At 51.6% G+C, this 14,071-nt stretch overlaps 23 non-coding genes across 23 annotated transcripts; 9 read left to right on the forward strand and 14 right to left on the reverse strand.

Annotated features, from left to right (window-relative positions):
- Positions 1-132: 132 nt before the first annotated feature.
- trnad-guc (transfer RNA aspartic acid (anticodon GUC)) lies at positions 133-204 on the reverse strand. Its single transcript has one exon. It is a non-coding gene; the product is annotated as a tRNA-Asp (tRNA).
- Positions 205-939: 735 nt separating this feature from the next.
- trnag-ucc (transfer RNA glycine (anticodon UCC)) lies at positions 940-1,011 on the forward strand. The gene has a single exon. It is a non-coding gene; the product is annotated as a tRNA-Gly (tRNA).
- Positions 1,012-1,100: 89 nt separating this feature from the next.
- Positions 1,101-1,172, reverse strand: trnad-guc (transfer RNA aspartic acid (anticodon GUC)). Its single transcript has one exon. It is a non-coding gene; the product is annotated as a tRNA-Asp (tRNA).
- Positions 1,173-2,068: 896 nt separating this feature from the next.
- Positions 2,069-2,140, reverse strand: trnad-guc (transfer RNA aspartic acid (anticodon GUC)). Its single transcript has one exon. It is a non-coding gene; the product is annotated as a tRNA-Asp (tRNA).
- Positions 2,141-2,349: 209 nt separating this feature from the next.
- Positions 2,350-2,422, reverse strand: trnav-cac (transfer RNA valine (anticodon CAC)). Its single transcript has one exon. It is a non-coding gene; the product is annotated as a tRNA-Val (tRNA).
- A 1,421-nt stretch (positions 2,423-3,843) lies between these two features.
- Positions 3,844-3,915, forward strand: trnar-ucg (transfer RNA arginine (anticodon UCG)). The gene has a single exon. It is a non-coding gene; the product is annotated as a tRNA-Arg (tRNA).
- An 89-nt stretch (positions 3,916-4,004) lies between these two features.
- trnad-guc (transfer RNA aspartic acid (anticodon GUC)) lies at positions 4,005-4,076 on the reverse strand. Its single transcript has one exon. It is a non-coding gene; the product is annotated as a tRNA-Asp (tRNA).
- A 735-nt stretch (positions 4,077-4,811) lies between these two features.
- trnag-ucc (transfer RNA glycine (anticodon UCC)) lies at positions 4,812-4,883 on the forward strand. The gene has a single exon. It is a non-coding gene; the product is annotated as a tRNA-Gly (tRNA).
- An 896-nt stretch (positions 4,884-5,779) lies between these two features.
- On the forward strand, positions 5,780-5,851 carry trnar-ucg (transfer RNA arginine (anticodon UCG)). Its single transcript has one exon. It is a non-coding gene; the product is annotated as a tRNA-Arg (tRNA).
- Positions 5,852-5,940: 89 nt separating this feature from the next.
- Positions 5,941-6,012, reverse strand: trnad-guc (transfer RNA aspartic acid (anticodon GUC)). The gene has a single exon. It is a non-coding gene; the product is annotated as a tRNA-Asp (tRNA).
- A 735-nt stretch (positions 6,013-6,747) lies between these two features.
- On the forward strand, positions 6,748-6,819 carry trnag-ucc (transfer RNA glycine (anticodon UCC)). Its single transcript has one exon. It is a non-coding gene; the product is annotated as a tRNA-Gly (tRNA).
- A 370-nt stretch (positions 6,820-7,189) lies between these two features.
- trnav-cac (transfer RNA valine (anticodon CAC)) lies at positions 7,190-7,262 on the reverse strand. Its single transcript has one exon. It is a non-coding gene; the product is annotated as a tRNA-Val (tRNA).
- A 453-nt stretch (positions 7,263-7,715) lies between these two features.
- Positions 7,716-7,787, forward strand: trnag-ucc (transfer RNA glycine (anticodon UCC)). Its single transcript has one exon. It is a non-coding gene; the product is annotated as a tRNA-Gly (tRNA).
- A 370-nt stretch (positions 7,788-8,157) lies between these two features.
- trnav-cac (transfer RNA valine (anticodon CAC)) lies at positions 8,158-8,230 on the reverse strand. Its single transcript has one exon. It is a non-coding gene; the product is annotated as a tRNA-Val (tRNA).
- An 895-nt stretch (positions 8,231-9,125) lies between these two features.
- Positions 9,126-9,198, reverse strand: trnav-cac (transfer RNA valine (anticodon CAC)). Its single transcript has one exon. It is a non-coding gene; the product is annotated as a tRNA-Val (tRNA).
- A 453-nt stretch (positions 9,199-9,651) lies between these two features.
- trnag-ucc (transfer RNA glycine (anticodon UCC)) lies at positions 9,652-9,723 on the forward strand. The gene has a single exon. It is a non-coding gene; the product is annotated as a tRNA-Gly (tRNA).
- Positions 9,724-10,093: 370 nt separating this feature from the next.
- trnav-cac (transfer RNA valine (anticodon CAC)) lies at positions 10,094-10,166 on the reverse strand. The gene has a single exon. It is a non-coding gene; the product is annotated as a tRNA-Val (tRNA).
- A 453-nt stretch (positions 10,167-10,619) lies between these two features.
- Positions 10,620-10,691, forward strand: trnag-ucc (transfer RNA glycine (anticodon UCC)). The gene has a single exon. It is a non-coding gene; the product is annotated as a tRNA-Gly (tRNA).
- A 370-nt stretch (positions 10,692-11,061) lies between these two features.
- Positions 11,062-11,134, reverse strand: trnav-cac (transfer RNA valine (anticodon CAC)). Its single transcript has one exon. It is a non-coding gene; the product is annotated as a tRNA-Val (tRNA).
- A 453-nt stretch (positions 11,135-11,587) lies between these two features.
- Positions 11,588-11,659, forward strand: trnag-ucc (transfer RNA glycine (anticodon UCC)). The gene has a single exon. It is a non-coding gene; the product is annotated as a tRNA-Gly (tRNA).
- Positions 11,660-12,029: 370 nt separating this feature from the next.
- On the reverse strand, positions 12,030-12,102 carry trnav-cac (transfer RNA valine (anticodon CAC)). Its single transcript has one exon. It is a non-coding gene; the product is annotated as a tRNA-Val (tRNA).
- An 895-nt stretch (positions 12,103-12,997) lies between these two features.
- trnav-cac (transfer RNA valine (anticodon CAC)) lies at positions 12,998-13,070 on the reverse strand. Its single transcript has one exon. It is a non-coding gene; the product is annotated as a tRNA-Val (tRNA).
- Positions 13,071-13,965: 895 nt separating this feature from the next.
- On the reverse strand, positions 13,966-14,038 carry trnav-cac (transfer RNA valine (anticodon CAC)). Its single transcript has one exon. It is a non-coding gene; the product is annotated as a tRNA-Val (tRNA).
- Positions 14,039-14,071: the final 33 nt, after the last annotated feature.

The raw sequence follows: 14,071 nt of genomic DNA on the forward strand, positions 1-14,071 counted from the left end.
GCCTTCCAAGCAGTTGACCCGGGTTCGATTGCCGGCCAACGCATTCACTTTAAAACACGTTTCTCCAACAGCTGCCACGGTTTGCGAAGCGAATTGTTTTGCAAATCTACATAGCGCAAGAAAATCACCTTTCTCCCCGTCGGGGAATCGAACCCCGGTCTTCCGCGTGACAGGCGGAGATACTGTCCACTATACTAACGAGGACGACTGCGCAGGGCCAGTGGGGCTGTGGGAGAACCACCACTACGAAAGCATGGACGACACTTTGAACGAATTCCTTTAGGCTGCACTTAGTCCTGTTTTTTTTCTTTTGATATCAGCTAAAACTGGCCAAATCCTAAGACCTTGAAAATAAAAGCCACAGAGGTCAAGACGAGGATTAAACGGCTAGCAAAGAGAAGAGACGCGCCTTGTGTTTCTGCCCGGCATCGATCCTGGGACCTTTCGCGTGTGAGGCGAACGTGATAACCACTACACTACAGAAACCAGCCGCTGAGCAAACAGACAGTCTCCCGTTCGGCTCATGGTGGACAGTCACATGGCACTTCGACATTCCGGAGAACCCAAACAGACTGGAGGGGCAGCCGCATTGCTTTTATTTGGAAAATAAAAGCCACACAAGTCAAGACGAGGATTAAACAGGTAGCAAAGAGAAGAGACGCTAATCCTGGCTTTAGTAAGCCTTGCGTTTCCGCCCGGCATCGATCCGGGGACCTTTCGCGTGTTAGGCAAACGTGATAACCACTACACTACAGAAACCAGCCGCTGGCCAAACAGACAGTCTGCCGTTCGGGTCATGGTGGACAGTGACATGGCACTTCGACATTACGGAGAACCCAAACAGCCTGGAGGGGCAGCCACGGCTTAACGCGGATCATAATAGGACTTCAAGCAATGACGTTCGTGCAAACGGCCTAGGTCCAGCTTCCGCCAGCTGTGGTGTTGGTGGTATAGTGGTGAGCATAGCTGCCTTCCAAGCAGTTGACCCGGGTTCGATTCCCGGCCAACGCATTCACTTTAAAACACGTTTCTCCAACAGCTGCCACGGTTTGCGAAGCGAATTGTTTTGCAAATCTACATAGCGCAAGAAAATCACCTTTCTCCCCGTCGGGGAATCGAACCCCGGTCTTCCGCGTGACAGGCGGAGATACTGTCCACTATACTAACGAGGACGACTGCGCAGGGCCAGTGGGGCTGTGGGAGAACCACCACTACGAAAGCATGGACGACACTTTGAACGAATTCCTTTAGGCTGCACTTAGTCCTGTTTTTTTTCTTTTGATATCAGCTAAAATTGGCCAAATCCTAAGACCTTGAAAATAAAAGCCACAGAGGTCAAGACGAGGATTAAACGGCTAGCAAAGAGAAGAGACGCGCCTTGTGTTTCTGCCCGGCATCGATCCGGGGACCTTTCGCGTGTGAGGTAAACGTGATAACCACTACACTACAGAAACCAGCCGCTGAGCAAACAGACAGTCTCCCGTTCGGCTCATGGTGGACAGTCACATGGCACTTCGACATTCCGGAGAACCCAAACAGACTGGAGGGGCAGCCGCATTGCTTTTATTTGGAAAATAAAAGCCACACAAGTCAAGACGAGGATTAAACAGGTAGCAAAGAGAAGAGACGCTAATCCTGGCTTTAGTAAGCCTTGCGTTTCCGCCTGGCATCGATCCGGGGACCTTTCGCGTGTTAGGCAAACGTGATAACCACTACACTACAGAAACCAGCCGCTGGCCAAACAGACAGTCTGCCGTTCGGGTCATGGTGGACAGTGACATGGCACTTCGACATTACGGAGAACCCAAACAGCCTGGAGGGGCAGCCACGGCTTAACGCGGATCATAATAGGACTTCAAGCAATGACGTTCGTGCAAACGGCCTAGGTCCAGCTTCAGCCCGCTGTGGCGTTGGTGGTATAGTGGTGAGCATAGCTGCCTTCCAAGCAGTTGACCCGGGTTCGATTGCCGGCCAACGCATTCACTTTAAAACACGTTTCTCCAACAGCTGCCACGGTTTGCGAAGCGAATTGTTTTGCAAATCTACATAGCGCAAGAAAATCACCTTTCTCCCCGTCGGGGAATCGAACCCCGGTCTTCCGCGTGACAGGCGGAGATACTGTCCACTATACTAACGAGGACGACTGCGCAGGGCCAGTGGGGCTGTGGGAGAACCACCACTACGAAAGCATGGACGACACTTTGAACGAATTCCTTTAGGCTGCACTTAGTCCTGTTTTTTTTCTTTTGATATCAGCTAAAATTGGCCAAATCCTAAGACCTTGAAAATAAAAGCCACAGAGGTCAAGACGAGGATTAAACGGCTAGCAAAGAGAAGAGACGCGCCTTGTGTTTCTGCCCGGCATCGATCCGGGGACCTTTCGCGTGTGAGGCGAACGTGATAACCACTACACTACAGAAACCAGCCGCTGAGCAAACAGACAGTCTCCCGTTCGGCTCATGGTGGACAGTCACATGGCACTTCGACATTCCGGAGAACCCAAACAGACTGGAGGGGCAGCCGCATTGCTTTTATTTGGAAAATAAAAGCCACACAAGTCAAGACGAGGATTAAACAGGTAGCAAAGAGAAGAGACGCTAATCCTGGCTTTAGTAAGCCTTGCGTTTCCGCCCGGCATCGATCCGGGGACCTTTCGCGTGTTAGGCAAACGTGATAACCACTACACTACAGAAACCAGCCGCTGGCCAAACAGACAGTCTGCCGTTCGGGTCATGGTGGACAGTGACATGGCACTTCGACATTACGGAGAACCCAAACAGCCTGGAGGGGCAGCCACGGCTTAACGCGGATCATAATAGGACTTCAAGCAATGACGTTCGTGCAAACGGCCTAGGTCCAGCTTCAGCCCGCTGTGGCGTTGGTGGTATAGTGGTGAGCATAGCTGCCTTCCAAGCAGTTGACCCGGGTTCGATTGCCGGCCAACGCATTCACTTTAAAACACGTTTCTCCAACAGCTGCCACGGTTTGCGAAGCGAATTGTTTTGCAAATCTACATAGCGCAAGAAAATCACCTTTCTCCCCGTCGGGGAATCGAACCCCGGTCTTCCGCGTGACAGGCGGAGATACTGTCCACTATATTAACGAGGACGACTGCGCAGGGCCAGTGGGGCTGTGGGAGAACCACCACTACGAAAGCATGGACGACACTTTGAACGAATTCCTTTAGGCTGCACTTAGTCCTGTTTTTTTTCTTTTGATATCAGCTAAAATTGGCCAAATCCTAAGACCTTGAAAATAAAAGCCACAGAGGTCAAGACGAGGATTAAACGGCTAGCAAAGAGAAGAGACGCGCCTTGTGTTTCTGCCCGGCATCGATCCGGGGAACTTTCGCGTGTGAGGCGAACGTGATAACCACTACACTACAGAAACCAGCCGCTGAGCAAACAGACAGTCTCCCGTTCGGCTCATGGTGGACAGTCACATGGCACTTCGACATTCCGGAGAACCCAAACAGACTGGAGGGGCAGCCGCATTGCTTTTATTTGGAAAATAAAAGCCACACAAGTCAAGACGAGGATTAAACAGGTAGCAAAGAGAAGAGACGCTAATCCTGGCTTTAGTAAGCCTTGCGTTTCCGCCCGGCATCGATCCGGGGACCTTTCGCGTGTTAGGCAAACGTGATAACCACTACACTACAGAAACCAGCCGCTGGCCAAACAGACAGTCTGCCGTTCGGGTCATGGTGGACAGTGACATGGCACTTCGACATTACGGAGAACCCAAACAGCCTGGAGGGGCAGCCACGGCTTAACGCGGATCATAATAGGACTTCAAGCAATGATGTTCGTGCAAACGGCCTAGGTCCAGCTTCCGCCAGCTGTGGTGTTGGTGGTATAGTGGTGAGCATAGCTGCCTTCGAAGCAGTTGACCCGGGTTCGATTCCCGGCCAACGCATTCACTTTAAAACACGTTTCTCCAACAGCTGCCACGGTTTGCGAAGCGAATTGTTTTGCAAATCTACATAGCGCAAGAAAATCACCTTTCTCCCCGTCGGGGAATCGAACCCCGGTCTTCCGCGTGACAGGCGGAGATACTGTCCACTATACTAACGAGGACGACTGCGCAGGGCCAGTGGGGCTGTGGGAGAACCACCACTACGAAAGCATGGACGACACTTTGAACGAATTCCTTTAGGCTGCACTTAGTCCTGTTTTTTTTCTTTTGATATCAGCTAAAATTGGCCAAATCCTAAGACCTTGAAAATAAAAGCCACAGAGGTCAAGACGAGGATTAAACGGCTAGCAAAGAGAAGAGACGCGCCTTGTGTTTCTGCCCGGCATCGATCCGGGGAACTTTCGCGTGTGAGGCGAACGTGATAACCACTACACTACAGAAACCAGCCGCTGAGCAAACAGACAGTCTCCCGTTCGGCTCATGGTGGACAGTCACATGGCACTTCGACAATTCGGAGAACCCAAACAGACTGGAGGGGCAGCCGCATTGCTTTTATTTGGAAAATAAAAGCCACACAAGTCAAGACGAGGATTAAACAGGTAGCAAAGAGAAGAGACGCTAATCCTGGCTTTAGTAAGCCTTGCGTTTCCGCCCGGCATCGATCCGGGGACCTTTCGCGTGTTAGGCAAACGTGATAACCACTACACTACAGAAACCAGCCGCTGGCCAAAGAGACAGTCTGCCGTTCGGGTCATGGTGGACAGTGACATGGCACTTCGACATTACGGAGAACCCAAACAGCCTGGAGGGGCAGCCACGGCTTAACGCGGATCATAATAGGACTTCAAGCAATGACGTTCGTGCAATCGGCCTAGGTCCAGCTTCCGCCCGCTGTGGCGTTGGTGGTATAGTGGTGAGCATAGCTGCCTTCCAAGCAGTTGACCCGGGTTCGATTCCCGGCCAACGCATTCACTTTAAAACACGTTTCTCCAACAGCTGCCACGGTTTGCGAAGCGAATTGTTTTGCAAATCTACATAGCGCAAGAAAATCACCTTTCTCCCCATCGGGGAATCGAACCCCGGTCTTCCGCGTGACAGGCGGAGATACTGTCCACTATACTAACGAGGACGACTGCGCAGGGCCAGTGGGGCTGTGGGAGAACCACCACTACGAAAGCATGGACGACACTTTGAACGAATTCCTTTAGGCTGCACTTAGTCCTGTTTTTTTTCTTTTGATATCAGCTAAAATTGGCCAAATCCTAAGACCTTGAAAATAAAAGCCACAGAGGTCAAGACGAGGATTAAACGGCTAGCAAAGAGAAGAGACGCGCCTTGTGTTTCTGCCCGGCATCGATCCGGGGAACTTTCGCGTGTGAGGCGAACGTGATAACCACTACACTACAGAAACCAGCCGCTGAGCAAACAGACAGTCTCCCGTTCGGCTCATGGTGGACAGTCACATGGCACTTCGACATTCCGGAGAACCCAAACAGACTGGAGGGGCAGCCGCATTGCTTTTATTTGGAAAATAAAAGCCACACAAGTCAAGACGAGGATTAAACAGGTAGCAAAGAGAAGAGACGCTAATCCTGGCTTTAGTAAGCCTTGCGTTTCCGCCCGGCATCGATCCGGGGACCTTTCGCGTGTTAGGCAAACGTGATAACCACTACACTACAGAAACCAGCCGCTGGCCAAACAGACAGTCTGCCGTTCGGGTCATGGTGGACAGTGACATGGCACTTCGACATTACGGAGAACCCAAACAGCCTGGAGGGGCAGCCACGGCTTAACGCGGATCATAATAGGACTTCAAGCAATGATGTTCGTGCAAACGGCCTAGGTCCAGCTTCCGCCAGCTGTGGTGTTGGTGGTATAGTGGTGAGCATAGCTGCCTTCGAAGCAGTTGACCCGGGTTCGATTCCCGGCCAACGCATTCACTTTAAAACACGTTTCTCCAACAGCTGCCACGGTTTGCGAAGCGAATTGTTTTGCAAATCTACATAGCGCAAGAAAATCACCTTTCTCCCCGTCGGGGAATCGAACCCCGGTCTTCCGCGTGACAGGCGGAGATACTGTCCACTATACTAACGAGGACGACTGCGCAGGGCCAGTGGGGCTGTGGGAGAACCACCACTACGAAAGCATGGACGACACTTTGAACGAATTCCTTTAGGCTGCACTTAGTCCTGTTTTTTTTCTTTTGATATCAGCTAAAATTGGCCAAATCCTAAGACCTTGAAAATAAAAGCCACAGAGGTCAAGACGAGGATTAAACGGCTAGCAAAGAGAAGAGACGCGCCTTGTGTTTCTGCCCGGCATCGATCCGGGGAACTTTCGCGTGTGAGGCGAACGTGATAACCACTACACTACAGAAACCAGCCGCTGAGCAAACAGACAGTCTCCCGTTCGGCTCATGGTGGACAGTCACATGGCACTTCGACAATTCGGAGAACCCAAACAGACTGGAGGGGCAGCCGCATTGCTTTTATTTGGAAAATAAAAGCCACACAAGTCAAGACGAGGATTAAACAGGTAGCAAAGAGAAGAGACGCTAATCCTGGCTTTAGTAAGCCTTGCGTTTCCGCCCGGCATCGATCCGGGGACCTTTCGCGTGTTAGGCAAACGTGATAACCACTACACTACAGAAACCAGCCGCTGGCCAAAGAGACAGTCTGCCGTTCGGGTCATGGTGGACAGTGACATGGCACTTCGACATTACGGAGAACCCAAACAGCCTGGAGGGGCAGCCACGGCTTAACGCGGATCATAATAGGACTTCAAGCAATGACGTTCGTGCAATCGGCCTAGGTCCAGCTTCCGCCCGCTGTGGCGTTGGTGGTATAGTGGTGAGCATAGCTGCCTTCCAAGCAGTTGACCCGGGTTCGATTCCCGGCCAACGCATTCACTTTAAAACACGTTTCTCCAACAGCTGCCACGGTTTGCAAAGCGAATTGTTTTGCAAATCTACATAGCGCAAGAAAATCACCTTTCTCCCCATCGGGGAATCGAACCCCGGTCTTCCGCGTGACAGGCGGAGATACTGTCCACTATACTAACGAGGACGACTGCGCAGGGCCAGTGGGGCTGTGGGAGAACCACCACTACGAAAGCATGGACGACACTTTGAACGAATTCCTTTAGGCTGCACTTAGTCCTGTTTTTTTTCTTTTGATATCAGCTAAAATTGGCCAAATCCTAAGACCTTGAAAATAAAAGCCACAGAGGTCAAGACGAGGATTAAACGGCTAGCAAAGAGAAGAGACGCGCCTTGTGTTTCTGCCCGGCATCGATCCGGGGACCTTTCGCGTGTGAGGCGAACGTGATAACCACTACACTACAGAAACCAGCCGCTGAGCAAACAGACAGTCTCCCGTTCGGCTCATGGTGGACAGTCACATGGCACTTCGACATTCCGGAGAACCCAAACAGACTGGAGGGGCAGCCGCATTGCTTTTATTTGGAAAATAAAAGCCACACAAGTCAAGACGAGGATTAAACAGGTAGCAAAGAGAAGAGACGCTAATCCTGGCTTTAGTAAGCCTTGCGTTTCCGCCCGGCATCGATCCGGGGACCTTTCGCGTGTTAGGCAAACGTGATAACCACTACACTACAGAAACCAGCCGCTGGCCAAACAGACAGTCTGCCGTTCGGGTCATGGTGGACAGTGACATGGCACTTCGACATTACGGAGAACCCAAACAGCCTGGAGGGGCAGCCACGGCTTAACGCGGATCATAATAGGACTTCAAGCAATGACGTTCGTGCAAACGGCCTAGGTCCAGCTTCCGCCAGCTGTGGCGTTGGTGGTATAGTGGTGAGCATAGCTGCCTTCCAAGCAGTTGACCCGGGTTCGATTCCCGGCCAACGCATTCACTTTAAAACACGTTTCTCCAACAGCTGCCACGGTTTGCGAAGCGAATTGTTTTGCAAATCTACATAGCGCAAGAAAATCACCTTTCTCCCCGTCGGGGAATCGAACCCCGGTCTTCCGCATGACAGGCGGAGATACTGTCCACTATACTAACGAGGACGACTGCGCAGGGCCAGTCGGGCTGTGGGAGAACCACCACTACGAAAGCATGGACGACACTTTGAACGAATTCCTTTAGGCTGCACTTAGTCCTGTTTTTTTTCTTTTGATATCAGCTACAATTGGCCAAATCCTAAGACCTTGAAAATAAAAGCCACAGAGGTCAAGACGAGGATTAAACGGCTAGCAAAGAGAAGAGACGCGCCTTGTGTTTCTGCCCGGCATCGATCCGGGGACCTTTCGCGTGTGAGGCGAACGTGATAACCACTACACTACAGAAACCAGCCGCTGAGCAAACAGACAGTCTCCCGTTCGGCTCATGGTGGACAGTCACATGGCACTTCGACATTCCGGAGAACCCAAACAGACTGGAGGGGCAGCCGCATTGCTTTTATTTGGAAAATAAAAGCCACACAAGTCAAGACGAGGATTAAACAGGTAGCAAAGAGAAGAGACGCTAATCCTGGCTTTAGTAAGCCTTGCGTTTCCGCCCGGCATCGATCCGGGGACCTTTCGCGTGTTAGGCAAACGTGATAACCACTACACTACAGAAACCAGCCGCTGGCCAAAGAGACAGTCTGCCGTTCGGGTCATGGTGGACAGTGACATGGCACTTCGACATTACGGAGAACCCAAACAGCCTGGAGGGGCAGCCACGGCTTAACGCGGATCATAATAGGACTTCAAGCAATGACGTTCGTGCAATCGGCCTAGGTCCAGCTTCCGCCCGCTGTGGCGTTGGTGGTATAGTGGTGAGCATAGCTGCCTTCCAAGCAGTTGACCCGGGTTCGATTGCCGGCCAACGCATTCACTTTAAAACACGTTTCTCCAACAGCTGCCACGGTTTGCGAAGCGAATTGTTTTGCAAATCTACATAGCGCAAGAAAATCACCTTTCTCCCCATCGGGGAATCGAACCCCGGTCTTCCGCGTGACAGGCGGAGATACTGTCCACTATACTAACGAGGACGACTGCGCAGGGCCAGTGGGGCTGTGGGAGAACCACCACTACGAAAGCATGGACGACACTTTGAACGAATTCCTTTAGGCTGCACTTAGTCCTGTTTTTTTTCTTTTGATATCAGCTAAAATTGGCCAAATCCTAAGACCTTGAAAATAAAAGCCACAGAGGTCAAGACGAGGATTAAACGGCTAGCAAAGAGAAGAGACGCGCCTTGTGTTTCTGCCCGGCATCGATCCGGGGACCTTTCGCGTGTGAGGCGAACGTGATAACCACTACACTACAGAAACCAGCCGCTGAGCAAACAGACAGTCTCCCGTTCGGCTCATGGTGGACAGTCACATGGCACTTCGACATTCCGGAGAACCCAAACAGACTGGAGGGGCAGCCGCATTGCTTTTATTTGGAAAATAAAAGCCACACAAGTCAAGACGAGGATTAAACAGGTAGCAAAGAGAAGAGACGCTAATCCTGGCTTTAGTAAGCCTTGCGTTTCCGCCCGGCATCGATCCGGGGACCTTTCGCGTGTTAGGCAAACGTGATAACCACTACACTACAGAAACCAGCCGCTGGCCAAACAGACAGTCTGCCGTTCGGGTCATGGTGGACAGTGACATGGCACTTCGACATTACGGAGAACCCAAACAGCCTGGAGGGGCAGCCACGGCTTAACGCGGATCATAATAGGACTTCAAGCAATGACGTTCGTGCAAACGGCCTAGGTCCAGCTTCCGCCAGCTGTGGCGTTGGTGGTATAGTGGTGAGCATAGCTGCCTTCCAAGCAGTTGACCCGGGTTCGATTCCCGGCCAACGCATTCACTTTAAAACACGTTTCTCCAACAGCTGCCACGGTTTGCGAAGCGAATTGTTTTGCAAATCTACATAGCGCAAGAAAATCACCTTTCTCCCCGTCGGGGAATCGAACCCCGGTCTTCCGCATGACAGGCGGAGATACTGTCCACTATACTAACGAGGACGACTGCGCAGGGCCAGTCGGGCTGTGGGAGAACCACCACTACGAAAGCATGGACGACACTTTGAACGAATTCCTTTAGGCTGCACTTAGTCCTGTTTTTTTTCTTTTGATATCAGCTACAATTGGCCAAATCCTAAGACCTTGAAAATAAAAGCCACAGAGGTCAAGACGAGGATTAAACGGCTAGCAAAGAGAAGAGACGCGCCTTGTGTTTCTGCCCGGCATCGATCCGGGGACCTTTCGCGTGTGAGGCGAACGTGATAACCACTACACTACAGAAACCAGCCGCTGAGCAAACAGACAGTCTCCCGTTCGGCTCATGGTGGACAGTCACATGGCACTTCGACAATTCGGAGAACCCAAACAGACTGGAGGGGCAGCCGCATTGCTTTTATTTGGAAAATAAAAGCCACACAAGTCAAGACGAGGATTAAACAGGTAGCAAAGAGAAGAGACGCTAATCCTGGCTTTAGTAAGCCTTGCGTTTCCGCCCGGCATCGATCCGGGGACCTTTCGCGTGTTAGGCAAACGTGATAACCACTACACTACAGAAACCAGCCGCTGGCCAAAGAGACAGTCTGCCGTTCGGGTCATGGTGGACAGTGACATGGCACTTCGACATTACGGAGAACCCAAACAGCCTGGAGGGGCAGCCACGGCTTAACGCGGATCATAATAGGACTTCAAGCAATGACGTTCGTGCAATCGGCCTAGGTCCAGCTTCCGCCCGCTGTGGCGTTGGTGGTATAGTGGTGAGCATAGCTGCCTTCCAAGCAGTTGACCCGGGTTCGATTCCCGGCCAACGCATTCACTTTAAAACACGTTTCTCCAACAGCTGCCACGGTTTGCGAAGCGAATTGTTTTGCAAATCTACATAGCGCAAGAAAATCACCTTTCTCCCCATCGGGGAATCGAACCCCGGTCTTCCGCGTGACAGGCGGAGATACTGTCCACTATACTAACGAGGACGACTGCGCAGGGCCAGTGGGGCTGTGGGAGAACCACCACTACGAAAGCATGGACGACACTTTGAACGAATTCCTTTAGGCTGCACTTAGTCCTGTTTTTTTTCTTTTGATATCAGCTAAAATTGGCCAAATCCTAAGACCTTGAAAATAAAAGCCACAGAGGTCAAGACGAGGATTAAACGGCTAGCAAAGAGAAGAGACGCGCCTTGTGTTTCTGCCCGGCATCGATCCGGGGACCTTTCGCGTGTGAGGCGAACGTGATAACCACTACACTACAGAAACCAGCCGCTGAGCAAACAGACAGTCTCCCGTTCGGCTCATGGTGGACAGTCACATGGCACTTCGACATTCCGGAGAACCCAAACAGACTGGAGGGGCAGCCGCATTGCTTTTATTTGGAAAATAAAAGCCACACAAGTCAAGACGAGGATTAAACAGGTAGCAAAGAGAAGAGACGCTAATCCTGGCTTTAGTAAGCCTTGCGTTTCCGCCCGGCATCGATCCGGGGACCTTTCGCGTGTTAGGCAAACGTGATAACCACTACACTACAGAAACCAGCCGCTGGCCAAACAGACAGTCTGCCGTTCGGGTCATGGTGGACAGTGACATGGCACTTCGACATTACGGAGAACCCAAACAGCCTGGAGGGGCAGCCACGGCTTAACGCGGATCATAATAGGACTTCAAGCAATGACGTTCGTGCAAACGGCCTAGGTCCAGCTTCCGCCAGCTGTGGCGTTGGTGGTATAGTGGTGAGCATAGCTGCCTTCCAAGCAGTTGACCCGGGTTCGATTCCCGGCCAACGCATTCACTTTAAAACACGTTTCTCCAACAGCTGCCACGGTTTGCGAAGCGAATTGTTTTGCAAATCTACATAGCGCAAGAAAATCACCTTTCTCCCCGTCGGGGAATCGAACCCCGGTCTTCCGCATGACAGGCGGAGATACTGTCCACTATACTAACGAGGACGACTGCGCAGGGCCAGTCGGGCTGTGGGAGAACCACCACTACGAAAGCATGGACGACACTTTGAACGAATTCCTTTAGGCTGCACTTAGTCCTGTTTTTTTTCTTTTGATATCAGCTACAATTGGCCAAATCCTAAGACCTTGAAAATAAAAGCCACAGAGGTCAAGACGAGGATTAAACGGCTAGCAAAGAGAAGAGACGCGCCTTGTGTTTCTGCCCGGCATCGATCCGGGGACCTTTCGCGTGTGAGGCGAACGTGATAACCACTACACTACAGAAACCAGCCGCTGAGGAAACAGACAGTCTCCCGTTCGGCTCATGGTGGACAGTCACATGGCACTTCGACATTCCGGAGAACCCAAACAGACTGGAGGGGCAGCCGCATTGCTTTTATTTGGAAAATAAAAGCCACACAAGTCAAGACGAGGATTAAACAGGTAGCAAAGAGAAGAGACGCTAATCCTGGCTTTAGTAAGCCTTGCGTTTCCGCCCGGCATCGATCCGGGGACCTTTCGCGTGTTAGGCAAACGTGATAACCACTACACTACAGAAACCAGCCGCTGGCCAAAGAGACAGTCTGCCGTTCGGGTCATGGTGGACAGTGACATGGCACTTCGACATTACGGAGAACCCAAACAGCCTGGAGGGGCAGCCACGGCTTAACGCGGATCATAATAGGACTTCAAGCAATGACGTTCGTGCAATCGGCCTAGGTCCAGCTTTCGCCCGCTGTGGCGTTGGTGGTATAGTGGTGAGCATAGCTGCCTTCCAAGCAGTTGACCCGGGTTCGATTGCCGGCCAACGCATTCACTTTAAAACACGTTTCTCCAACAGCTGCCACGGTTTGCGAAGCGAATTGTTTTGCAAATCTACATAGCGCAAGAAAATCACCTTTCTCCCCATCGGGGAATCGAACCCCGGTCTTCCGCGTGACAGGCGGAGATACTGTCCACTATACTAACAAGGACGACTGCGCAGGGCCAGTGGGGCTGTGGGAGAACCACCACTACGAAAGCATGGACGACACTTTGAACGAATTCCTTTAGGCTGCACTTAGTCCTGTTTTTTTTCTTTTGATATCAGCTAAAATTGGCCAAATCCTAAGACCTTGAAAATAAAAGCCACAGAGGTCAAGACGAGGATTAAACGGCTAGCAAAGAGAAGAGACGCGCCTTGTGTTTCTGCCCGGCATCGATCCGGGGACCTTTCGCGTGTGAGGCGAACGTGATAACCACTACACTACAGAAACCAGCCGCTGAGCAAACAGACAGTCTCCCGTTCGGCTCATGGTGGACAGTCACATGGCACTTCGACATTCCGGAGAACCCAAACAGACTGGAGGGGCAGCCGCATTGCTTTTATTTGGAAAATAAAAGCCACACAAGTCAAGACGAGGATTAAACAGGTAGCAAAGAGAAGAGACGCTAATCCTGGCTTTAGTAAGCCTTGCGTTTCCGCCCGGCATCGATCCGGGGACCTTTCGCGTGTTAGGCAAACGTGATAACCACTACACTACAGAAACCAGCCGCTGGCCAAACAGACAGTCTGCCGTTCGGGTCATGGTGGACAGTGACATGGCACTTCGACATTACGGAGAACCCAAACAGCCTGGAGGGGCAGCCACGGCTTAACGCGGATCATAATAGGACTTCAAGCAATGACGTTCGTGCAAATGGCCTAGGTCCAGCTTCCGCCAGCTGTGGCGTTGGTGGTATAGTGGTGAGCATAGCTGCCTTCCAAGCAGTTGACCCGGGTTCGATTGCCGGCCAACGCATTCACTTTAAAACACGTTTCTCCAACAGCTGCCACGGTTTGCGAAGCGAATTGTTTTGCAAATCTACATAGCGCAAGAAAATCACCTTTCTCCCCATCGGGGAATCGAACCCCGGTCTTCCGCGTGACAGGCGGAGATACTGTCCACTATACTAACGAGGACGACTGCGCAGGGCCAGTGGGGCTGTGGGAGAACCACCACTACGAAAGCATGGACGACACTTTGAACGAATTCCTTTAGGCTGCACTTAGTCCTGTTTTTTTTCTTTTGATATCAGCTAAAATTGGCCAAATCCTAAGACCTTGAAAATAAAAGCCACAGAGGTCAAGACGAGGATTAAACGGCTAGCAAAGAGAAGAGACGCGCCTTGTGTTTCTGCCCGGCATCGATCCGGGGACCTTTCGCGTGTGAGGCGAACGTGATAACCACTACACTACAGAAACCAGCCGCTGAGCAAACAGACAGTCTCCCGTTCG

Source organism: Hoplias malabaricus, chromosome 15, assembly GCF_029633855.1.
Source record: "Hoplias malabaricus isolate fHopMal1 chromosome 15, fHopMal1.hap1, whole genome shotgun sequence".
In the NCBI taxonomy this organism is placed as follows: Eukaryota; Metazoa; Chordata; class Actinopteri; order Characiformes; family Erythrinidae; genus Hoplias; species Hoplias malabaricus.